Source organism: Ovis aries, chromosome 16 (genome assembly GCF_016772045.2).
Source record: "Ovis aries strain OAR_USU_Benz2616 breed Rambouillet chromosome 16, ARS-UI_Ramb_v3.0, whole genome shotgun sequence".
Taxonomy (NCBI): Eukaryota; Metazoa; Chordata; class Mammalia; order Artiodactyla; family Bovidae; genus Ovis; species Ovis aries.
The window spans coordinates 18,959,039-18,985,193 of NC_056069.1; the positions used below are offsets into that span (position 1 = coordinate 18,959,039).

General features: G+C 40.5%; 1 protein-coding gene across 3 annotated transcripts in view; it reads left to right on the top strand.

Annotated features, from left to right (window-relative positions):
* PDE4D (phosphodiesterase 4D) overlaps positions 1-26,155 on the top strand; it is a 1,582,769-nt gene that overhangs the window by 18,120 nt on the left and 1,538,494 nt on the right. Inside the window, exon 1 of one of the 3 annotated variants that reach the window (XM_042233630.2) lies at positions 17,908-18,029. The exons of the other annotated variants lie outside the window; for them this stretch is intronic. The gene's annotated coding sequence lies outside the window, so the exon portion shown is untranslated. Of the gene's footprint in view, positions 1-17,907; positions 18,030-26,155 lie in introns of those variants that run through there. 3 annotated transcript variants of the gene reach the window in all.

Consider the following 26,155-nt stretch of genomic DNA (forward strand, 5'->3'; position numbering starts at 1 on the left):
ACATGATCTGGTTTCAGGGGTAGAAACTGGTAAACTATGACAGTCATGTTAAAGGGAGGCTGCCTTAGGGGAGCAGCAGTGTGAACTGGGAGAGGATGGCAGACTCTGGAGCTCGCCGAAAGGTGTAATAAACCAAATTTAGACATAGAGATCAGCGCTGCAAAGAGGAGCATATGGAGAAGTGTTTCCCAAAGAAGACTCAGCGTACTTCCAGTGATATCGGAGTTAATTTCGGGTGCTGTGTCACATGAATAAACCATTTAAATTGTAGTAATTATGAATTAGTAAATATGAATTAGTAATTATGAATTGTAGTATTTATGAATTTAATGTATATTAGGAAAAATAGAAAACTTGTAATTCTACACTGATTTCTTGAAGTGAGTTTAAAGTATTGAGTACACTCTACAGTTGAGTACAGAAGTAAAAATAAAATTGTGAGAGATGTATCTGAATTACTAGATTTAGGACACAGTGGCAGTATTATTTACAAGGTTTAGATCTGAGAGACAAATGAATGTTGACTCAGGTTTTAGGGTAGTGTGTAATCATAATCACATTACCATTTACTGGTTATCTACTGACTGTGAGGCTCCGTACTAAGCACCTTATAGATGCTTTCTTCCCCCCAATTCTCCTTGCAGTCCTATGTGATGTAGGTGGTAGAGTTTTGATGTTCCCATTTAACAGATGAGAGAAGTGACGATCATAGGGAATAAATCACTTATTCTAGGAAATGCCTGAGATTTCAAATATTACAAGATTATGAAAGTGATGTGTAGTTCTGGTAAATTCTCTGCAAGCAGGAACTTTGTTTGGTACACTAAGGTATCCTCAGTATGTAGAATAGGTTCTGATATGCACCAGACATTCAGTCAATATTTGTTGAATGAATGAAAGAAAAAACAGTGGGTCTTTTTCTTTTTTTTAGTTGAAGTGTAGTTGATTTACAATGTTATGTTAGATTCAAGTGCACAGCAAAGTGATTCAGTTATACATATAAATACACATATATGTCCTTTTTTCAGATTCTTTTTCATTATAGGTTATTATAAGATAGAGTACAGTTCCCTATGCTATATAGTAGGTCCTTGTTGGCTATCTGTTTTATACAAAGCTGTGAGTCTTGCCTAAGTCTGATTCAAGAGTGATGAATATTGGTGTTTCTCACAGCAGGATGGTCTTTAAGAAGTACTCACCTGAAAGTTTCATGGAGAAGACATATTTGGGGATGAAAGGGTGACTTACTGTGCTCTAAATGCAGGTTTTCCCATCATCCTAGTCTTGGTCTTTTATTTTTCTTCCCTTCTCCCTTAAGAGTCTTATCTACTTCTCTGGGTGTAAGTGTGTCAACTCCCAAGTCTCAGACTTTGGTCCTAAACTCTCCCCAAAGAACAAATAAACCCACTAACAAACTTGGAGCCACTGTAGGGTAACATAAGCTTTGGTAAGTCACTTAAGCCCAAATCTGTGTCAGTAAGAGGAAGAGATGCACACTGGATCTGAGCCCTAACCTGAGTGGAACCCCTGTGCACCAGAAGAAGGTCAAGATGCTTACGGACCATGGCATTAGGGAAAAGATGACTTGAAAGGCAAAGGGTGTTCGGTTTCCATTTTACTTAAGCATGCTTGCTTTCCTTTTAACCTAGAACTTTCTATAAAGTTAACTACTCTTATTTTGGGTAAGTTTTCTTACAAGGCTTGGTGTTTTCCCCCCCTTAAGTTGAAAAGGCAAAGTATTGAAAGCAAAGTCATTCAAGGACTTAGACTGGGTGAAGCTCTCATACACAGCCAGGGAAGTTCCACAAGCACACTTTCTGCTGGCCGCAGCCTCAAGGGCGGCCAGCACAGGGCAGAGACTCTGGGAGGTCTGTGTGAGGGGGTGTGCGTGTTGAGGGGTGGACGACAGACTGAACTGACTGAGAGCAGGGTCATTCCTTTTCTTCTTTCCTTTCCTTGCAGAGGTAGAAGCTGCCAAGACTGGGGCGTGTGCCCTAATAAGAACCTCCCATCTTCCATGCTCACTGCCAGAGCTGCTGCCTTCTCCTGTCCCTTCCCGTCTGTTGCCCTGGGTCCGTGATCAGCCCTGGCAGCACGCAGTTTTTTAAAAAAATTATGAAATACATAATTTCTTCAAAATTATATAAGAGGAAGTGGGGGTGTAAGGAAAACCACATTATTACCATCTTCTGCAAACTCCTGATCTCCTAGATCAAAGACACATGGAATTTCTAGCACAGAATCTCTAGCGCAAGGTTGAAGAATGGAGGTAAGTTCTACACAGAGCAAACACCTGCTTTAGGAGGCAGGGTAAGTGAACAAATTCTAGCTGGGCGGACCTAGAAAGCCACTTGGGATGACATTGGATTCCGATTAGGCTTTGAGGGAAGGATATGACCTCAGTGTTTGTTTTTAGGAAGAAAGGGAGTCCTAGCCTAGGCAAAGGAAGCAGCCTCTTCAAAGGCCTGGATGCAGGAAAATGCTGAGCCTGGGATGCAGTGGGGTCAGGGGACATGGGGAACCGGTCGTGGGGAGGGAAGTTGTGGGAACGATGTTATTGGGAAGGATGCCAGGAGACTGGAATAGAAGTCAGGGGAGGTTGTGGATTGCTTTGCATGCCAGCTGGGTACTTCACACTTGATTGGTCTGTGTGGTGAGTGAGCCTTCTACACCCTAGTGCAGGGACTTGGGAAGTGGAGGGGCAGAAGGGCCATGGATATACCCTGGTGGAGGGATGTGGGAAGTGGAGTGGCAGGAGGGCCATGGTCAGGGGCAGCGAGGAAACTGCTGGTGGTTTTGGTTTTCAGATTTGTACTTTGAAATAATTTTAAATTTAAAGAAAATTTGCAGGAATTCTTCAACTGGATTTACCAGTTAACGTTCTGCCACATTTCCTTTACTGTTCTCTCACATATGTATTACTAAGAGCTCTTTCTAAGCCGTGTGAGAGTAAAGTTGCAGATATCATGCCTCTTTTACCCCTAAATATTTCAGTGTGTGTTTCCTAAAAATAAGAGCTTTCATTTATATAACTTAGCACACTTCTTTTAAATTGGGAAATTTGGTATTGATATACAACTGTTGTCTGTTGTACAAGTTTTACTAATTGTCCCAGTATATAAGAGGTCTTTTCTTTTTTTTTGCATGTACCAATGAAATAGACTGGATGTGAAGCACTGGCGGTGGGAATAATTCAACCATTTTGGAGGTGGACCAAATAAGATCTGGCAGCAAGAGGTTCTGGGGGTGAGAGAGGAAGTTAAGCGGATGAGGAAGTTGTAGTTTACAGGACTGGTGTTGTTAACCAACATGGAACTCATGAATGAAATCTGAATTGCAAGGGTGGTCTGATGTTCTGGATTTTTTATTTAATGATGATAATTTGATTTCTGCAGTGTGTTAAAAGGCAGGTAGGCAGTATAAAGAGAGGCAGCTTAGCGTAGCTTTTGGAGCTAAACTGCCTGGATTGGAATCAGGCTTTGTCACTTTTTAGTTGCGTCACCTGGGGAGGCTACATAGGTTGGCTGTGTCTCAGAGTTTTCATCTGTGAAATGGGGATAATAGTACAACTTGCCTCCAAGGGTCCTTGTGAGGATTAAATGAGTTCTTATTTGTTAAGTGCTGTATTATAGGCCTTCCTGACAAATGAAGTGCTATATTTAAATCAATATAAATCAAATTTCCTACTTTTATGTTACTGAATCTGCACTAGCAAATCTTTGAGGGAAGTACTACTGTTTTTATTAACTGGGACTCATGTTCCATGATTTGCCCAAGGTCAAACCACTGCTCATATAGAACACTCATTCTGTTCTATGTATCAGACTATTCTCAGGGTTTCTACTTGAGAATACCCCACAGGCAGTGGAATTGGGCTAGTGATTTAGTACTGGGCTAAGGGCTGAAGGCTCTGGAGTTGAGAGTCCTCTGCACTGGGGTGATTGTTGAAGACATGGGATGCATCCATTTGCCAAGTGAAAGTCTGTGAAAGGAAAGACTGAATATTGGAACTGGTGATGAATGAGATGTTGCAGGAGTAGTCAGGTATGAGAAAAAACAGGAGGGTGTGGAGTGAAGACAAGGAAAGAGAGTTAAGGATAACTCGCCCGTTCTTTGGGAGTTGAAGCGGGATAAATTCAGAGCAGAGAGCTGGGATAGTAGTGAGTGGGTCCCTTGTAGACTTAGTGAGAATGGTCCATTGGCTTGGTGAAGGCGGAAGTCTATTTGCAGGGGTTCAAGAGGACAATGGGAAGAGAAGAAATGAATTCCATGAACATAAACTATTCTTTCAAGAAGGTTGGCAATGAAAGGAATTTAGGAATTTAGGGAGAAGCAGGATTAAGAAATGATCCCTTTTCAAAAGAAGCAACAACAGTCCTTGTCATCTGAGAGGGAAAAGACAGAGGCCAAAGATACAAGAAATAGTGGGAAAGATGAAAAGAAGAGACTGGCAAAGGTAGGCCAGGAGCCTGGGCTTGGTTTTAGAAAACAATAGGGACACTGCTTTAAGATTAGAGAGGAGAAAGAAGTGATGTGCCACGTCCTGTGACATTTCGTGGGGAGGGGAACGTGAACGTGAACATGAAGTCGCTCAGTCGTGTCCAACTCTTTGCGACCCCATGGACTGTAGCCTACCAGGCTCCTCTGTCCATGGGATTTTCTAGGCAATAGTACTGGAGTAGATTACCATTTCCTTCTCCAAGGGATCTTCCCAACCCAGGGATCAAACCTGGGGCTGCCACATCGTAGACAAACGCTTTACCGTCTGAGCCACCAGGGAAGTCCGTGGGGAGGGGAGTTCACTTAAAATCACTTCAGTCTCTGTAGAGTGGGCAATGAAGCTATTCTTTGGGGGAGTCAAGTACGTTTGAAATAATGAAAGTGGAAAAAGTTTGAATGCATATCATAGATGAGCAAGGGGATTGGCTGGTGCTGGCTGGTGCCTAGGACTGGTTGAATGGCATGGTTCTACAAACTATTGTAGTGGGAATTTCTCTGTGATACCCTGGAATTAACACTGAGAAATGGATTGGGTTAATCCAAATAAGGTTTTAATGGGGGAGCTAAGAGTACTTGGTGGAGAAGGAAATGGCAGCCCACTCCAGTGTTCTTGCCTGGAGAATCCCAGGGATGGCAGAGCCTGGTGGGCTGCCGTCTGTGGGGTCGCACAGAGTTGGACACAACTGAAGCGACTTAGCAGCAGCAGCAGCAGCAGCAGCAGCAGCAGCAGCAGCAGCAGCAGCAGCAGCAGCAAGAGTACTTGGAAATCTCATAGGTCAGAGAGAATTTAGTTGGGAATGGTTAACCAGGGCCTGTGAAACCAAGAGGAGGCTGAATAGGCTAGGTTAACACTTCTCAGACTTCCTGTGAACTGTACGTAATAACTAAGAAGAGAAGCTTAGCCCCAGGGCTTGGGGGCTTGACTCAAAGTAGCCTATCAGAGGCTTTGTAAGTTTTAAAGTCTTAAACTATATTTTAAAAATATTTAATATTCCATGATATGTCTGTATTTAAGTATTAAACTATTTATTATTGAGTAAAATAAATAATTAAAAAATATATGCCACATTTTCCCATGACTAGGCCTTACACTAGGGTGAAGGTGGAGGTATACATCCTAGTTTAAGAAGCCTGGGACTAAAACAAGAAGAAAAAAGCAGCATTAACTGGAGAGAACAGTGATGGGGAAAGATAAATTCAACAGGAGGCAAGATGTGGGAAAGGTGGAACCATTTGAGTTGGTAGCCAGAGTGAGGTTTGTCAAAATGTCAGCTCTTGAAGATAAGACAATTGTTAAGTGACAGCGGGTGTCAAGTGTGCTCCAGCAAGCCAGTGAATGATTGAGATGAAAAGATGGAGGCTGGGCTGCTTTGGGTGATTTCAGTCTCATTGAGTTGCTCTTGACTTAGAATCTGGATGCAAAATTTCTTTCTTGTGGTGCACAGTCGAAAAATTAATATTTGAAAAAAGCTTTTGTAAAATGTTAAGCCAGGCATTTATTTTTAAACATTTATCTTGAAGTCAGAGAGAGATTAATAGAACCAATTGAAATGCCTTAGGGAAAATTTGATATCTGCCTCTTGCCTTGTAGCCTCCATTAAAAGTGGAAGCAAAAAGAGTACTCGTGAATGCCAGTTGTGACACAGTAATTTTTTAAATAAATGCATTTTCCAATTCATTGATAGGAGACATCCTTATTTATTTTATATCTGATGGTCTCTCTCTTGAACAACAAGCAGGTAATTTGTGGAATTAGTGGCTATTTCAGGAGAGTAAGTAAGCTGTCATTTGTGCCCATCCTGTTCTTATGTTTCAAAATCATACTGCCAGCAATCACAGTGGACTCTTGGATAACTGGAGGTCAGGGGTGCCGACTTCCTAGTCAGTCAGAAATCCACATATAACTTTATGGAAGGCTCTCCATTATCTGTGGTTACCTATCTGCGGTTCCATTTCCATGAATTCAACCAATCCTGGATACCCTAGTACTGTAGTAAGTATTTATTGAAAAAGATCTATGTGTAAGCAGATTCCCACAGTTCAAACTCATGTTATTCAAGTGGATGGACTTTTGGCAATGGTGTGATATTGCTGTAAACAAAGCAATGCTGTTGGAAGTCTAATGTTAGCCATTTGTTTCTAGAGTTTTGAAATAATTAATTATAATGTCTGATGTTGATCACTTCCATTGGCAACTGCTTTCAATACTTCCCACTTCCTTTTTTAAGTTCCCAAACCATGCAAGTAATAAATGTTTATGGTAGAAAAGATGTTACATGAATAGAAATCATGGGCTATCCCAAACCAACCAATGGGAAAGTCTCTGTGCATGTTCTTTCAAACTTAGTTTTTAAGCTATTTTGTGACAAGTTTGTGTTTACACAAATGAAATTATATGCTTCTTTCTTACAAGTTACAGAAGTCATGATTTATGATTCTTTGTACTTCTGTGTTGGGAAGTCATGATTTATGAAAGGTAAGCATTTTAGCCTCCTTTAGAATTACTTTATGAAAAATTATCTGGAGTTTAGTGAGAACAATAATAAAGCAAGAGAAATGAGAAGGAAGTGAACCAAGTGATAGCATGTTAAGGACTAGTATATTGTATATTTCTTCAGCTTAAGATGTGTTCAGCTGTAAAGTAAGGAGTCTATTTTCCACATTTGAGTCTGGTCTTTCTGGCTTAAACATTTTAGCTGCATCCTCTCCAGAAGGATATCAGTGTGATGGAACTGGGACTCCATGCTCGGCATTGACTTAATCCTTAGTGCCACGTTGAGATTTTCCACTGTCAGCATCAGAGGGCTCTCTTATAAGGCTCCATTCCTGAGACCAGTGGGAGCATCCCTGGAGTCAGGCAGCAGCTTCTCCCAGGGGAAGTGACAGTCAGAGCCCTGTTTACTTTACCAGGCTGGGTAATGCTGGACCTTGGAACTGAGCTACGGGAAAGGGCTCATTGTATCTCGTCTGCTCCTGCAACAGCTGACTTATCTGTGGGTTTGCCTATGATGATAAGACCCAGAATGATGCCTGAATTCCCATGGTCATTCTTTTCATCGATAAGGAGAGATTTCTTCCTGATTATCATTTCTCTAATGTTACTTATAAATTTAGGTTTACTTCTGATTATGCTGGGCTATTTGTAAAAGACAAAATTCAAGTCAAAGATTACTACGCTTTCTTTCCATCCATATTCTGGGTGAACCAGAACAAATCCCACAGTGTTTCTTATCCTTCTAAAACATTAGGCTAATTTTCACAAATCAAAAAATCACGTGGTTTTCTGGAAATGCTGGTGTGTTCTCTTAGAAGAATTAGGCCTCCATTCATTGAGAATTATTAATTTAACCAAAAAGATATTACAATATGGGTGTGTGGAAGATTGGGAGGGAAGGGAAAGGAAAGAAATAAGTTAAAATTTCATTCAAAGGAAAAGTTTTAGCATTGGATTAGGAAATAAAGACTGTCAGTAACAAATGGACCATTCTAAAGCTTGTGTAAACTTGTTCCATGAGAGTACTTTTATTTCTGTATAAAGCTCAAATAGTTTCTCATGAGAAGGCACGAATATAGAAATCTTCCAGGATGTGTTGGAATTGGCAGTTGACTACAGCTTGGCCACGGCAGGAAAGGGCAACTTTTCACTGTGGTGCTTTGTGTCAGAGTCTTGGGCAAAACACCTGCCTTTCTCTCTGGGAAGACACCCATGGAGGAGCAGCTCGGGAAAAATTGAGCATGAGGGCAGTGGCATCCTGGTCAGACTGCATCCTGACCTGTGTTGCTCTCACGAAGTTTCTCCAGAAGATAGAATGTTTTGCTTTCATAGTCATCTGGATTGTTTGCTAAGGGTAGCAATGTCCTGGCCTCACCTCCGACCTGCTGAGTCACTCTTAGGGGCAGGGGGGAGGTTGCTGCTTGGGAATCTGTATGTTAGATAAGCTCCCAGGGTAACTGTGATGTGTGGTCATGTTTAAGAACTGCTAGTGTAAATAATGACAGACAGTAAGACAGACTAATGGGAAGTATTGTAGGAACTCTGTGTGTGTGTGTGTGTGTGTGGTATAACAGCTGTGAGTGGAAATCAGGTTACTGGAATATGCCAAGAGACAGCGAGAGAGACACAGCAGCCAGGTGCCAATGATGTGACCTATGGTCTTGCCAGAAACTCCCTCCTCTAGGGTATGAGCTTCTGGAAAACACTGACTGGTGCAGGTTAAATCCTGCCTTCCCAGGCCCAGGGCAGGGTTGGCTCCAGAAAAGGCCATCACGATATTTTCTTTATGGTTCTGTTTCCTGTCTATTTTTGACTTTCTACCTTAGGCAAGAATTCTAGCATCCAGTTTTCTTTGGTGCATTTTGCAGATTTCTGACACTTCTTTGGTTTCTTAGCTTTTTAAATTTCATTTTATTAGGATGGCAATCTACAGATTTAACAGATTGAACAACCTTTGCAGATAAACAACAGAAGCTGAAACTATATCTGATGCTTTCTAACATATACCCAAAGTCTGTGGTACCTGACAAGAATGAAGTTGTATTTTACTTCTTGAGTGTACCAGGCATAAGCATTCTCTAATGAGGGGGAAAAAAAAAAAAAAACCTTATGGGAAAAAGCTACTGGATACCAATGGATAGCAATGATTTTGGAACTCTTGGTGTTAGTGAGGGCTAATGTTAAGGGACGCTACTACCTATAGTTTGGTGTAGTTGGAATTACTTTACATCCCAATTTGCAGCACAATCTTGGCTTTGCCTGTGGCATTTGGCTAGAGTCCCTTTTATACTCAACGATTCTCTGGTTCAGAGGATAGTCATGTGGTGACTATGAGGAGAAGAGAGAGAAAGACATTTCCTGAGGTCACTGAACAGCACACATTTCAGTCTGATTTATCCCATCCCAGGTCCACCCCTAACATTTGTAGGCCCAGGACCGCAGTCCGTTCTGTCCCACGGCCTTCCCCTTTCATCCTTTATCTTCCTTCCTTGACTCCCCTGTGGAACAGTGGGAATATGTGTGGACTGACCATCTGCTCATTCCAGCTTTATCCATACCTACAGCCAGTAGCTGCTCATGGTCACCCCTCAGGCCTAAGGGTGTATACACTGGCTATAAAGTAGTCTGCCCTTGGGAAGGTAAAGTCCCACATGGACATTGGAAGCTGGCTTTGGACCATTTGAGACAGATAATTCCAAGGGCGTTGGAACCCAGAGAATGGTCCAAAGGGAGATTGTTGCTATAGTGAGGTATAACCCTGCAGACTCCTGGCCCCATGGGAAAGGGTGACGAGAAGAGGTCACCACGTGAGGAGCTCCAGATTAGGGTTACCTGGTCCTAGAATGGTCCTGTCCTTTTCACTTTTCTTTTCCAGTGATCCTGCCTCCAGCACATCTTTGAGCATCCCAGGAAAGAAGGCTCATGCCATTTGGGATAAGCATATTTCAGACATGAATGCTTGATTGAGATCAAGCATTGAGATCCATGGGTTTATCTGGTCAGATAGAAATCCCTGGTCCTGCTTTCAGGTGGACTTGTCCTTGCTGCTACTGCTAGTCACTTCAGTCGTGTCCGACTCTGTGCAACCCCATAGACGGCAGCCCACCAGGCTCCGCCGTCCCTGGGATTCTCCAGGCAAGGACACTGGAGTGGGTTGCCGTTTCCTTCTCCAATGCATGAAAGTGAAAAGTGAAAGTGAAGTCACTGAGTTGTGTCCAACTCTCAGCGACCCCATGAACTGCAGCCTAGCAGGCTCCTCCGTCCATGGGATTTTCCAGGCAAGAGTACTGGAGTGGGGTGCCACTGCCTTAAATGCCCTATATTTAGGATATCCACTCCATTTTTCAGTTGAAACAAAAACTTAGATTATATAATTTAAGATTTTCAAAGTCAACCAAAGAGAAGCCCTGGTGTATTTCATCAGTGGAAATTGGTTAATGTTTTCTTTGCTTGCTGATATGTTCTATTGGGTGTGTGGGTGTGAAGATAGGAAAGCCATTTGCACAGCCATTTCCACTGTGGGTTTCTTTTTCTGAGGAGCAGTCAAGCAGAAAGACTTTCCTCTCTTGTGATTGCAATCAAATTGTTTATAATTCTCAGATCTTTCTTCTGCTTCTGTTTGTGGAACTTCTTGAGTAATTTTAAAGTCAATAAACACTTTTTTTCTCCTTGCCTCATTAGGACTGAATGAGCTCACAGGGCAACATGGTCTTTTCCTGGACTAGAAGCAACTTTCCCTTTTCGTGGATCCTTGCATACCTGTAGATAGGGTCATTGTATATAGCACAGAGACTGTGCCTTGCACAACCCTGGAGGTAGATGCCACAAAGAGTATGAAGGGGATTGTGTAAAGTAGCAGCCCTGCCTAAGGCAGGTTTTGGTCAGAAATTCCTCCTAGCCATGTATTCCCAACAGGCCTGTTTGATTTTTTTTTCCCTCTTTCTCACTCATCATAAACATATGGAGAAAATGAGTGTTTGAAGAGAGGAGTTGAAAATCATGCTGTTTTCTATGTTTTTCTCCAGTTTTTGAGGGTACTCATTTTTCATTTAATGCTGCTGCCAATTAGGGAAACTTATAAACCACTAAGGATGTATAGACCTAATTTTTATATAATCAGTGATTTTGCAACAAGTGTACCAAAAACATGTTTTCTAACTCCTGTTCCATCCTGTCAGTTAGCTTCCCTGGGGTCTGAACCACTATGATTTCTCCATTTTAATAGATGGTTCAGTATGTGATTTTCCTGGAATTAATGGCATAAAGTGATGCTTCAACTATCTATGCATTATTGTCCACTTGTAAGCAGTGACACTTAACCCTAAGTCACACTGCTTTGGGAAATTGTCTAATAGGTGCTCCTTGTATCCAAGCTTTATAGGAACGGTCTCTTCGATTGTCACTAGAGACTTAACTGAGCAGAGATTACTATTCAGATGTTTTCTCGCTACATTTTTGCTTTTCAGTGGTGGCAGAATGAAGAAGGGCGCATTGAATTGCAGAATAATTATCAGATGGCTCCTGATGTGCAGTGGACGTGCCTCCCCATTATCTTTGTGTGCTGCTCATTACCATGTCTCTTCTTTGATTATTGGAAACTTCCATTCTTAATAGCTTTATTTATCCCTACCAACGCCAGCCTTCCCTGACAGCCTGAAAACCAGGCTTGATCAAATCCAGGTGTATTTTAATTCTTCTTTATCAGACCCAAGAGAGAACTTCTTAGAGACTGTGCTGATCTACATGTCTTGAAGAAAACACCGACTGTGAGAATTTTGATGTATAATGAAGCCCAGGGAGGGATGGGCTCCATTCTAAAATGTTGCCAATAGATATAATTTGAGCAAGTAAACATGACATACATTCTTAACTATTTTCCAAAAGTGAATATGCTAGAAGAGAGGTAATTTGAAACTTTCCAGTAGCAACAGGGTGGCTCATAGCTGTAGTAGTTCTCCCAAGTGCTCAGTGAAGAGTCAGGTGTGTATTATGAGCTCAGCAAAGTATTTGTTAATTGAATAAATGGATGGATCTGAGCTTTTTAAAAAAATCTTCTGCAACACTTTCTAGAGAAAGTTTGTGGTTTTCTTTTTTCTCAACTTTTTATTTTATATTGGAATATAGATTGTTGTGATAGTATCAGGTGGACAGCAAAGGGACTCAGCCGTACATATACATGTATCCATTCTTCCCCCGAACTCCCCTCCCATGCAGGCTGCCACTTAACACTGATTAGGTTTGGATGGATCTGATCTTGCTCTGGGAAATTCTAAAGCAGAGGACGCCTGGCAGGAATGTCCGCATTGACCACACGCGCTGAGCCCCACTGGGTTGTGTGTTCTCCTATGCAACCTAGTTGATTTGCTCTTGGCTGAAACAAATCCCTATTTTATAAATGACATTGAGGCTCAAAGAAGAGCTCAAATCTTCCTCAAGGCAACGGAGCGTTAGAACTGAAATTGGAAATTGGCATGTCCGTTTTCTGGCTCGAAGAGTAGGGTTCTGCAATTTCAGGAATGACCTGGCTTTTTGAAATCATGGGCCAGAGCAATGGCAAAACTGCCATTTCCTGGAAACTGCAGCTGAAAAAGATGACATGGACTCAGCACTCACCCTTATATAGAGGAGAAAACAGCTAACTCTTGAGGATCTTGGTCCATTAAAAACTTAAAAGGCACATGGAATGTATAGGGACATCCACCAAAAACCCCACGTTTTGGGAATTAGGAAAATGTGAGATCAGAGAAGGGAGGAAAATGTGTCTAAGTTCTTCCAAGCCATTTCTTTTGCTATTCAAGCCAAGTCTTCTGTCTGTTAATTAAAATTTCAGGAGAAACTTACAGCAGATCAGACGTTTGGAAGCATATTAGAAATCAGGAGGGAAGAGGCTTTATACCTCATCCATTTGCATGTTTGTGTTACTTTGTAATGTTATTAAAGCGTTCTCATTTTACATAGATTCTGTCTTTTCAGTTGCTCTGGAAACCTATTAGAGCAAGTTTCTTCTCTTTTTCCATCTCTTCCGTATACTCTGTCCACCTTGAGAGTCTCTGAGCAGGACAGACAGTTCCCTGCATGACATATTCAAGGTGTTCCAAGAAGCTTGTGTGCTCCCATTGGCTTGTTCTTATTTCTGTGATACGTACCTTCCACTGGGATCATTTTTACTTGTTAAGGAATGTTGTGTTTTCAAGGCCGTTTTCAGTGTTAATTAACTTGTGCAGATGACCTTGTTGTTTAGTCACTCAGTCATGTCTGACTGACTGTGACCCCGTGGACAGCAGCACGCCAGACCTCCCTGCCCTTCATCATCTCCCAGAGCTTGCTCAAACTCATGTCCATTTAGTCAGTGATGCCATCCAACCATCTCATCCTCTGTCGTCCCCTTCTCCTCCCACCTTCAATCTTTCCCAGCATCAGGGTCTTTTCTAATGAGTCGGATCCTCACATTAGGTGGTCAAATTACTGAAGCTTCAGCTTCAGCATCAGTCCTTCCAATGACTATTCCGGGTTGATTTCCTTTAGGATTGACTGATTAGATGTCTTTGCTGCCCAAGGGACTCTTAAGAGTCTTCTCCAACACTATAATTCAAAAGCATCAATTCTTCAGTGCTCAGCCTTCTTTACGGTCCAACTCTCACATCCGTGGTGGTGGTGATTGCTAAGTCATGTCTGACTCTTGTGACCCCATGGACTATAGCCTGCCAGGCTCCTCTGTCCATGGGATTCTCCAGGCAAGAATACTGGAGTGAGTTGTCATTTCCTTCTCCAGGGGATCTTCCTGACCCAGGGAATGAAGCCGGGTCTTCTGCATTGCAGGCTGATTCTTTACCAGCTGAGCTGAGGGAAGTCCCTCACATCCATACTCAACTGATAATACTCCCTAGCCCACTGGCACATGGTAGATAGTTTATTCTGTAAGTTGGTTGACCACTACCAGTGGATAAAGCCCTGAAAAGATGAGAATAGAATTGTTTGGTGGTAGAAAGGGAGAAACAGAGGTATAGAACACTTTCTTTGCAAAGTGGATCTTTTTGTGCTTCTGTGGAGAACAACTCAGGTATGTCAAGGTGAGGTATTAAAAGGAGGGAGAATGAAAGGGAAGGTTCATCATCCAGTCTGGCTCACAGTCTTGGCTTGTGATGTTTTGTAGACCGAGTGTAGGAAAGTAGGAAGTGAGACAAAAGCTTTGCTTTCTGCTTGGTCACCAAACTTCTCTTCATGCCAGCTTATTCTTCAGTTGTGTCTAGGGTTTTCTCTCTAAAGAAATGCTTCCTCTTATGCTCACTGTGGATTCCATGGTATTAAAACCAAAATTATTTGACCACCCAAGCTGAAGTAATGTTGGTAATTAGTTTGGTTATTTTCATTAAATAGTATAACCAGTATTATTCATTCTGGCTGTTATGAATATGAGATACAGCTAATTAGATTTTCTGGCTAACCCAGATTAAGGCAGAAATGTCATATCAACAGTAACTCCCTTTGGCCTTGACGAAGAAAGATTCTTGGCATAGGTCCATGTTCTACAAAGAAAGGATTCTACAGGGTCATGGGGACATCATCCACGCAAAACACCCTCACTCCCACTTCTAAACCACTCAGGACCCCACAATCCCCTGCTTAAGTGACCCCTGTGTTAACTGCAGATCCTGCATGGACCTGTCTGGGGTCAGATCTCCTAAGGGTAAACTGCACCACTTGTGTGTGAGCTCTCCTAAGACCAAAGCACGTGAGGCTGTGTGTGCATCTAGGGTGTGTGGGCAGAAGTGTTCTCCTGAGTGTGTGCAGGTCCCCTTGCATTGCAGAGCAGAGCTAAAGTTGAGAAAGGGAACGGGAGTGGGGTTACTACGTGGGGGGCGTTGGCTGCAAAAATTTAATGGATGGGCTGATGTTTTAAACTCTCTAGTGGGAAACCATTTAAAACATTCAGCTCATCCTGCCTTTGAAGCCTCATTACTTTGAATAACTGGGCTTCCCAGGTAGCTCAGTAGTCAAGAATCTGCCTGCCAATGCAGGAGACATAGGTTCAATTCCTGGGTCAGGAACATCTCCTGGACAAGAAAGTGGCAACCCACTCCAGTATTCTTGCCTGGAAAATCCCATGGACAGAGGAACCTGGTGGACCATAGTTCATGAGGTCACAAAGAGTCAGGCATGACTAAGTGACTGATCACACATGCACTTTGAATAGCTAGGTTTTCATTGACCACTGTGGTCCTTGAGTTATTGTTCTGTGGACTCGTGGGAACCAGGGATGACTGTTCTCCAGGGACTCCTAGGGAGTTGCTGCTGGTGCTAATCACTATTATTTCATGAACACTGAAATACCTTATGTTTTTGTCAATTTATTTTTCCTTGAATACTGGACAATAAAGGTGTGTGTACATGTTCTAGTAAATTCAAGATTCTGGTTGTTGAGTTCTGGTTACTTGATTTTTTATTACTGTAGTTTGTACTTGCAGCTTGTTCAGAGTCTTAAGCAATTTAACATGGGCATATTTTATCCTTTTGTTCTCTCTCCACTATAATGTATGGCCTTTGAGCTCAGGAAGATGATTTATATGTCCCTGTAAAATGTCATCTTTCTTGCTCTGTCTCTTTCCTTTCCCTTTCTCTCCCTCTGAGGTATATTTATGCCTGCCATCTCCCAGGCCCTGTGCCAGAATTTCTCTCATGCTAATTTTTATTTTTATTATTTTATGTATGTATTTTTAATTGGAGGATAATTGCTTTACAGTGTCGTGTTGGTTTCTGTCATATAATGACACGAATCAGTCACAAGTATATATTAATATTTATTCCCTTTCTCTTGAGTCTTCTTCCTACCTCCCACCCCTGATCCCACCCCTCAAGTTCATCACAGAGCACTGGGTTTGGCTCCCTGTGTTATATAGAAGCTTTCCACTAGTTACCTATTTTATGTATCTCATGCTAATTTTTAAATAATATAATCATTTAAAATGTTATCATCTAATATTTAGTAAACCCAGAGTAGAAAATAACTTTGTTCCTGCACAAACATTTGTAGAGATTTAAAGTTAATATTTCAGTATCCAAGTATTTGGTTTTTTTCTTTTCTGAAGAGAAGCAAATAACTGTAGGTATTTGTTACCTTGCAAAAAATACTTGTGAGTATTTTCAGACTTTCTGCTCTGTAATTAGAGTTGTAGAGTTGTGTCCTGTTACTTGGATCTCTTCTTTAATTTTTTTTATCTGTATATATCTTTGTAGTGTCTCTTTTTTCCTCTAAACACTTTATCCTGCTCCCCACTCTTACCACCCCCAACCTCCCACCATGTCTCTGGATTTTTGCCTTTTCCTCTGGGTCTTTCCTGGTCGTTCAGATGGTAAAGAAACTGCCTGCAATGCGAGAGACCCAGGTTTGGTCCCTGGGTCAGGAAGATCCCCTGGAGAAGGGAATGGCCACCCATTCCAGTATTCTGACTTGGAGAATTCCGTGGACAGAAGAGGCTGGTGGGCTACAGTCCATGGGGTTGCAAAGAGTTGGATATGATTGAGCGACTAACACTTTCACTTTAAGTGCTTCCTTGGTGGTGGCCCAGATGTTAAAGAGTCTGCCTGCAATGCATGAGACCCAGGTTTGATCCCTGGGTCGGGAAGATTCCCTGGAAAGGGGAGTGGCTACCCACTCCAATATTCTTGCCTGAAGAATTCCATGGACGGGGGGCCTGACAGGCTATAGTCCTTGGGTTGCAGACACAACTGAGCGACTAACACTTTCACTTTCCACATTATTCTCTTTCTCCTTCTCCTTCTCTTCCTCTCCGTCTCTTCCCCCGTTTCCCACTGTTCCCACACACCCCCATTCAGCTGCTTCTCTCTTGTTCATACTCTTTTCTCAGGCACATGCCCTTTGTTCTTGTCTGGATTTATAACACCTGGGAGAACAGCCAACCATAGTTTTAATGTAACAAATGGCATTTAACTGTGAGGTCCCAAGTCTAAGAGCTGGAAAGTCCTCAAGTGTCAGGGTTGTCAGAACTTTTGAGATTGATCACCTAATAAGGTCCTCTTCATTTCATGCCAGAGAAGACAGGTCCAGGGATTTATACACCTGGCCCAAGGCTGCACAACGACCAGGCTCCAAATCTCCTATATACCAGTTCAGTCCTTTTCTAAAAAAATAGCTTTTGAATATATTCAAGTGAAAACAAATAAGCCACTGCTAGTTATAGACTTTTGTATGTGGACTCCTATGGTGCCAAGGAAGAAAAATAAAGTTGGAGGGGGGACAGCATGAACATAGAAGAACACATGAGATGCCCTGGAAAATCATTTCCTCAAAAAATCTCAAAAAGATAACTTAGAAGTTGCCAATAAGAAATACAAACAAGTTCAGACAAGTTACCGCAGGGAGTGATACACTTAAGGGAGCAGAAGTGGTACATTTGTCGACATTTGCAGACAGGGAGGAGCTATAGACCTTATAATTGGAAAGTATTTGGGAAAAAAGGAAGGAGTTGATCCTTTTCCTTGACTTTTCCTATTTGTGACAAAGCATACAACGAAACTGTTTTAATGCATAAATTTAAATCAGTATAGTGTAATTTACTTGGATTAATATAAATTAAAACTCTTCAGGCTAGACCAGCTGTAATCATCTCCCCAAGGATCTCCATCTTATCATTATTTAGAGCTAACAAGACATTTATGATCTTTTTTTGGTTGTCTCTGGTGGAACATTGTTGGCAATAGTTTCCTGCCTTGAAATTCTCATGTGCATGGAAATCTAGTTAGGAGAACGAGTAAGTAAACAACTTCTCCTACGAGTATAATCTCTCCTTTGTGACATAAATTAGATATCCATTCACATCTATGGAATAATTCCAGGTTTTGCAATTAAATAATTTGATATGCTCAAGCAAACATGCCAATCTCTTTCTAGACTAGGAGAATTCAGAGAGCTTTCGACTTGAACAGACTCTTCTTTTAAGTAGATGCATCGTCTTCTCAAAATTGAATTAAAGAGAGCTGATCTGAACTGCAATCAGGTAGATAATTAAACAGCAAGGTAAGAGGCTTCTGTGTATGTTCACAGTGTTCATTGAAAAATAAAATGTGATTTTTTAATCCTAATGGTAATTTGACCAGTGTACATGTATAATGATGTGAAGTTTGCTCACTTCACATTTTAATCTCAAACTGACAGATACCTTTGAAATTAGCTTTCTCATAGAGACTAGATGAAATTGGAGAAATCTGATCTCATTTTATGTTTTTCTAGTATGTGTGTAGTTGAATGGAAAAATGAAGATGCTACTTTGAAACAGTTTTTTAATTTTTCCCTGAGTTATGAGGGTTTGTTTTCTCAGGCTTGTTTAATAATCTGGAATGAATTTTTTTGGAGTGATTTTTTAAATACTAGGAAATATTCTCACTTTTTCAGCATAGCTGTGGCCTCTGAAATGTCACAGATGTTGGATTTTTATTTTTAAATTTTTTGATGGCAGTTTTTACATTTTACTTCATCTGCTAGTAATTTGGCATGTAAATATGCCTTCCATAGTAAATTTTAAGCTCTTCTGGGGCAGGGTCTGTATCTTGTTCTTTATTCCTGGGACCTTTCATTTGATTGGTGAAATGTTTATGAACTCAGTGAATGAAGATAAGATATTCATTGCTCTCTGACAGTGTACAGACATATGGCTGACTGTTGGCTAGGAAAGGTGGCTGGCCAGTTAAATTTACCCTTAGTTGAGGTTTAGGATTCAGAGACCACATACTCATCATATTCTATAGATTATATTGTTTCTTTGAACAAGAATGAAGTGAAAATATGGATCTCTGCTCTAGCCTTTTTTTCCCCAGTGTGATTGAAAACATAATTCAATGTGATTAATTATGTTGAAAGTGAGTGGGAAGTATGATGACATTTAGTTAAAGAAAATTCCAGATTTTGCCCTTGGTTCTTTGGACAAATGACCTTTCAGTTTTTTTCTCAGATACTCAAATTCCAAGGGCTGAGTATTCTCCATGATAGAATGTCCAAGTCCTGAGGATCTGTTCTTACTATTTCTCACTGAACTGTTTATTAATCTTTTCCAAGAGGAGGAATGAGAAAGATGATTGTGTTTTTGCTGTTATTTAAACCTTCCCATCGGAGAAGGCAATGGCACCCCACTCCAGTACTCTTGCCTGGAAAATCCCATGGACTGAGGAGCCTGGTAGGCTGCAGTCCATGGGGTCGCGAAGAGTCGGACACTACTGAGCGACTTCCCTTTCACTTTCCACTTTCATGCATTGGAGAAGGAAATGGCAACCTACTCCAGTGTTCTTGCCTGGAGAATCCCAGGGATGGGGGAGTCTGGTGGGCTGCCGTCTCTGGGGTTGCACAGAGTTGGACACGACTGAAGCGACTTAGCAGCAGCAGCAAACCTTCCCATGAAACTATTTAGACTGTTTCTGTATTAATGAGAAAAACTATGTAGACACTTTTCCTGGGCTATTGAAAATGGTAAGAGTTCTTTATTATTGTTACTATGTATTTAATGATACTAGTTCCAATTTTATTTAGTGTTTATGTAAATAGCATTAATTTTGCAGCAAGCATAGCAAGACATCACCCACACATCCTGGTCAGTAAAGCTTCTGTTATCAGTCATGCTATTGAACATGACTGAGCTGAGAGTGGGGTCAGTCTAGCTTCCCTCTCTTGGCTTTGTAGACGGTCCAGCAGGGCTATGGAATTAGGGATAAAAGGAAACTCTTTTTTTGATTTTTCTGAATCTGTTCACACTGTTTAAACTCCTGTAAGTTTTCTCCACTGGGAGGAACAGCATGGTTCTGATATCTTTAACATCAACAGACTATGGGTCAAATTCAGTCTTTAATCCTTCTGGGGGTAGGGAAACAAAGGCATGTCCTATGACTTCCTTAATGCCCACAGTTATTGGGAGAGCTGGGTAGGCTATGTTTAGAACTTACATAGCTCCTACTATGCATCCCTTGCACTGTGAACTCTGTTGAAACAACCTTGGGTTATGCTAGAGGTAGCAGAGAGACCTTTTAATATTGTTCATGGGGTTCTCAAGGCAAGAATACTGAAGTGATTTGCCATTCCCTACTCCAGTGGACCACGTTTTGTCAGAACTGAAGAGCCTCTTGATGAAAGTGAAAAGGAGAGTGAAAAAGTTGGCTTAAAACTCAACATTCAGAAAACTAAGATCATGGCATCTGGTTCCATCACTTCATGGCAATTAGACAGTGAAACAATGGAAACAGTGAGAGACTTTATTTTTTTGGGCTCCCAAATCACTGCAGATGGTGACTGCAGCCATGAAATTAAAAGACGCTTACTCCTTGGAAGAAAAGTTATGACCAACCTAGATAGCACACTAAAAAGCAGAGACATTACTTTGCCAACAAAAGTCCATCTAGTCAAAGCTTTGGTTTTTCCAGTAGTCATGTATAGATGTACCAGTTGGACTATAAAGAAAGCTGAAAGTGAAAGTGAAGTCGCTCAGTCATGTCCGACTCTTTGTGACCCTGTGGACTGTAGCCTCCCAGGCTCCTCAGTCCATGGAGTTTTCCAGGCAAGAGTACTGGAGTGGGTTGCCATTTCCTTCTCCAGGGGATCTTCCCAACCCAGGGATCGAACTGTGGTCTCCTGCACTGCAGGCAGACGCCTTACTGTCTGAGCCACCAGGGAAGCCCTAAAGAAAGCTGAGTGCCGAAGAATTGGTGCTTTTGAACTGTGGTGTTGGAGAAGACTCTTGAGAGTCCCTGGACTGCAAGGAGATCCAACCAGTCCATCCTAAAGGAAATCTGTCCTGAATATTCATTGGGAGGACTGATGCTGAAGCTGAAACTCCAATGCTTTGGCCACCTGATGTGAAGAACTGACTCACTTGAGAAGACCCTGATGCTGGGAAAGATTGAAGGTGGGAGGAGACGGGCATGACAGAGGATAAGATGGTTGGATGGCATCACCAACTCAATGGACATGAGTTTGAGTAAGCTCCAGGCATTGGTGATGGGCATGGAAGCCTGGCGTGCTGCAGTCCATGGGGTCGCAAAGAGTCAGACACAACTGAGTGACTGAGGTGAACTGAACTGAACTGAGCAGAGAGACCGAAGAGAGATAGAGGCAAAAATATGTGCCTCCTGGATTTTTCATCTTATATGAACATCTGAAGGTCTTAGCAAGCACTATAGGATGCTTGGAACGCCGGATGATTTATTGAGCTGTGGAGTGTTCTTTCATTTATTCTAGGAACATGTGTTCAGTGTTTACTGAATGCAGAGGACTAGTTTCAATACTTTAACAATTCTAAGTTCCATTTAAAAATCTTTAATTGGAGGATAATTGCTTTAAGATATTATGTTAGTTTCTGCTGTACAACAGCGTGAATCAACTGTAAGTATACATATATTCCCTCCCTCTTGGACCTCCCTCTCGGACCTCCTTCTCAAAACCCCCATCCCATCCTTTTAGGTCATCACAGAGCACCAAGCTGAGCTCCATGTGGTAAACAGCAGCTTCCCACTAGACATCTATTTTCAAACATGGTAGTGTATATATGTCAGTGCTTCCAAATCCTATTCTTAACCTCATCCTTTATATTGGACAGCTTGTTTCTATAATCTACATTCACTTTTTCATTTATAGGTTGGAGCTAGTAATGGTCTGGTGCCTTCACAAGAAACTTAGGGTTGATTACTGGGTGAACGTCTTATTTCAGTAAATCCATATAAAGACATAGGACAGCATTTATATATTTGTGGTCAAGTCAATGGTATCTTATTTTCTCCAACGTAAAAATAGATATCACCATTTATATGGCTAATTACCTTTATCCAGCTCAATTTGACTAGGTCAGTAAACCTTGTAATTTTGTATTGTGAAAGATACAGAAAGCATACTAATGCCATTAACATTTGGTTGAGTTGAATTTGTGATTCCCCCCAAATTTATTCTGGTATAAAGTAAATTATAGATAGATTTTTTAGTCCCTAACTTTGTGTTTTCATCTAACTGCTCTACAAAGAACTGATGCATATTAAAACTACCGTTTTAAATAACTCAATCTCCCTGCCCCTCTCTCCTCAAGTAAAATAAATAACCCACATTCTTCATTTTGTTATGATTTCAGTTTGTCCAAAATAGGTTGGGGATAGATTAATTAAATAGTTATATATTATAATTAACTTGGGATTAGAACTTAAATTGGAGCAATACCACTTTTGAAATAATTAGAAAATGATAAAATGTATTCAAATGTTATCATCTGAATATGAATCACAGCATGAGAATCCCTTTCATAAATATGAGGCTGAATTTTAGGTTAAATCTCACCGATCATATCCTGATAGATGTTTCTAAAAATAAGTCTCTGAGCCAGCTTGTTTATGTTTTATTTGTCTCTCTTTCTCATGAAAGGTGACTTAATAAAATAATGATTATGTGAGCTTGTGATGGTTTATTTCCATTTAAACAGGAACTTGCTTTAGTTTCTTTTGTTATGATTAGGGAGAATAATGACTTCTTGCTTTTCAGCTTCATTTGTGAGGGATTTGTTTCCTTCAGAACACTTCCTGAAGCCTCCTCACTTGCCAGCTCATAATCTCAAAGGGTCTTTGCCCTTACCCTCTGCTTCTTTGAACCTGGGACATTTTACAAAAATCTACTAAGATTTTTCAGGTAATCTTTAAAAATGGGCTTCAGGGGGATTTTAACAATCAAACTAATGATGTCTGTGTTAAAAATCTTTAAAATCATGTTTTCATGACCCACTGTGTGGGGATGGGGAGGGGACGGCAGATAAGAACCAGAAAAACCTAAGTAGGATTACAAATTTTTTTTCCTACTTATTTACTCATGCCTATTCAGGCAATTTTATGTAGGCTTTTGGAAATTCTAGAAGCTTTTTCATTTCAGGCTTAATATACTGGGCTCATAAATAAATATCAGATACCTTTGGAGGCATTATACGCTGAACATTATACAAAGTCTACTCTGTGTTGCGTCAGGAGCTTGAATTGTTTTCATTAAAATATCTGCTACGAAAGCACTGAGATTAGATGGGATGTTAGCTCTCTTTTTTCTCCCCTGCTATCAAATGTCAGAGACTTGTGTTGTTGGTAGGAACTGAGATTTCATTTCCCTTGGCCACGTTCTGATGCTGGCTCTACTTGCAGCATCGCTCCCGTTCCAGATTTGTATGCCCAAGGTAAGTCAGAAAAGAAATTTCAGGAGTGAAGCGTGGGTTTGTGGATGTAGTGTGGGGGAAACCAAGTGAGCGTCTTCAGAATGAAACAGTACATCTTTTTAGCTGAATGTGTGAGAAATGGAAAACCTTTTACAACCTAACATCCCACTGGTGTGATTATCAAAGTATGTAGTGTTTATGGTCAAAATATGACCAAAGGTTTTTTTTCAAGCAAAATGTTTTATGTTATGTGTGGGGCAGGCATCTGTGTGCCTGCCTTAAATTTATGAGCTAATAACATTCTGTTCCAAGAAATACTGTCAGGTCTTATAACACCACGGGTTTGTTCTGAGTTACTCTGGTAAATGGATGGTTTTGCTTTTAAATAATCACTCCTGGAATTTTCAAATATAAAGCAGCTCACATAACATTTAGTTTATGAGGAAGATGCCTTTTTCATCAATGCAAACTGTCTAGATTGAATAATAATTGCATTTTCTTTTAACATAATTTATTATTTTCTGCTATGTGGAATGACTGTAAATGTCAACAAAATAGGTTCAAGCAAGTTTTAGGAGTGAGATTACAAGCAAATGATAATAAGCACAATTATGAGATAAATCAACTGAGATAATTGAGCCAGAATAAACTATAAATAAAATGAATTTTTAAAAGTATGAGGAGCTAAGAACCACTGATAGTAACACAGATATTCTCCGAGATTACCACTCTAAGGTAGTAGTAATAATAATTCTGCTGAAACTGATTAGGACTGGTGGTTAACTGCTGCTTAAAGAACTGGACCCTGTAACTTGGTGTCCTCACTGTGTACACACCTCTCCCCTGCTAATGCACCCTGGTCTTAAATAAAACTGAGTGGCAAATATTTAGAGTGAATTTTTCGTGTCTTTGGGACTTTTGCCTTTCCTGCCATTGGTAAATAGCATATTTCCTCTGCCAATCTCTGACCTTTGAGATAACTTCCTTTGTTAAACATCCACTCATTTATGTGAGTGTTAGTTTCCTTTCTTTCTTTTTTCCCCAGTTTCAAAAGTTACTCCTTTTTTCTGCCTCACATTCAACTGCTTTCAGTACTGAATAAGGTCCTCTGAGGAACCTGTTGTCTATATATTTGATAGGAAGGGAGTCAGAAGCAAAGGAATTAGCAACCATAAAGATAAGTTTGCACATGTGACCTGAAGAGAAACATGTTTTTTCTTCCATTGCAAATTAGGCTTATATATTACTAGTTGTAACTTTCATGCTAGCATATTATCAAAATGAAGTATAGGTTGGTTGAGATGCTGTTCTAAAGTGTATGATATGGTTTTAATAGGTGGTGAAACTGATCTATACGATATTTGTAAATTTTCAGAGGCCCCATGTGGACCTTTTGAAGTAAAAACATATTGGAAATGGATGAAAACATGATACTTGCCCTGATCCATACAAGCTGGGATATTTAGAAATCAGCATGTGTTCATGAGCCGGAGGTCACAGGACGGTATCTAAACACTCTTGTTTAAGTTACACCAGGACCATCACCGCAGAGCTGTCGGCCCATCAGTCTAGGGCAATGCTTTCCAACGCGTGTCAATCAGCACCACTACTAGAGAAGCCACTGAGGCCTCCAGGGAATGCAGCAGCAACCCCAAACCTCTTTTTCTGTCCCTTCATAGCTTCCATGTCCAATTGCATGAAGTTTTCCTCTCTGTATTCTTGCTTTTGAAATTTCTGGGCCAAAATTTGGCAGGGAGAAGGGCAGGATTAGGATGAAGCGACCAGTATGAGGCGACATAACATAAGGTCCAGTTGTTCTACACCAGCGGAATTACGGCAGACCAGTGAAGCAATTCTAGAAACCTGAATTCTGTTACTGACATGTTAACTGTGAGGCAAGGCTGTCATTGGCTTAAGATTGTGTTTTGTTTCTATTGTTATTTCTACCACGACTGCTAGTGCTATTAGCTACCATCTGTTGTATCAATCTACTTCAAATTAATATCTCAACCAACCTGTGTTCTCTTGTTTATGGATGGTAGCACGGAGTGGTAGCAGGGAGGCCTCCATGTGATAATACGGTTTTATAACTTGCTTTTATTTTTCCACTTAACAAACGGATGTGCACATCAGTTTGCTCCTCTAAATATTTTTCTACAACATACTTTTTTAATAGTTTTATAGTTAGTTAGATGGTATCCACCTATCCAATCAAATTTAAATTATTTGCTACAGTTAAAAATTGGTATGTATTTCCTTGTCACTAAAACAAAATATTTTGTTAGGATATATTTCTAGAAGTAGAGCTGGTAGACTAAATAGTCTATTTGCTTATAAAGGTTTGATTCTTTTTGTCAAATTGCCATCCAGAAGGTTTTTTCCTCCTTCTATTTATTTTCCTACCAGTGGTGCATGAGAAGGCATATTTTCCAGTATCTTAAGCTGTATTGTTTTTAAATAAAAACCTTGCCAATCTGATATAAGGGAAATGGTACCTCACTGTGGTTTTATTGCATTTCTTAAAATACTAATGAAGTTAGACATTTTTTTCCTTTATAAATTGCCCATTAGTATCTTTGCTTTTCTTTCTTTTGGGATGCTTATTTTTCAATTAATTTTATTGAAATTCTTTATATAGCACAAATAATATTCATTTGGCTATGAGTCTTCTATAATGTAAATATTTTCCCCATTTTGTTCGTCATCTTTTGACTTTTTTCCCTTGGTAAGTTTTTACATGAGAAAATTTTGTGCATGTAGTTGAATCTTTGCCTGTTTTCCTTTTAAAGTTTCTGCCTTTGTGTTTAGAAAGGACTTTCTGTTGTGTTTGGAAAGGACTTCCCCACCCCACCTCAGAATTATGTACACTTTTCTTACATTTTCTTGGTTTCTTTATTTCATATTTAGATCATGATCCATCTGGAATTTATTTTGTTGTATAGCAATGTGGGGATTTAAGTTTATATCTTTCCCAGAAAATTTTCCACTT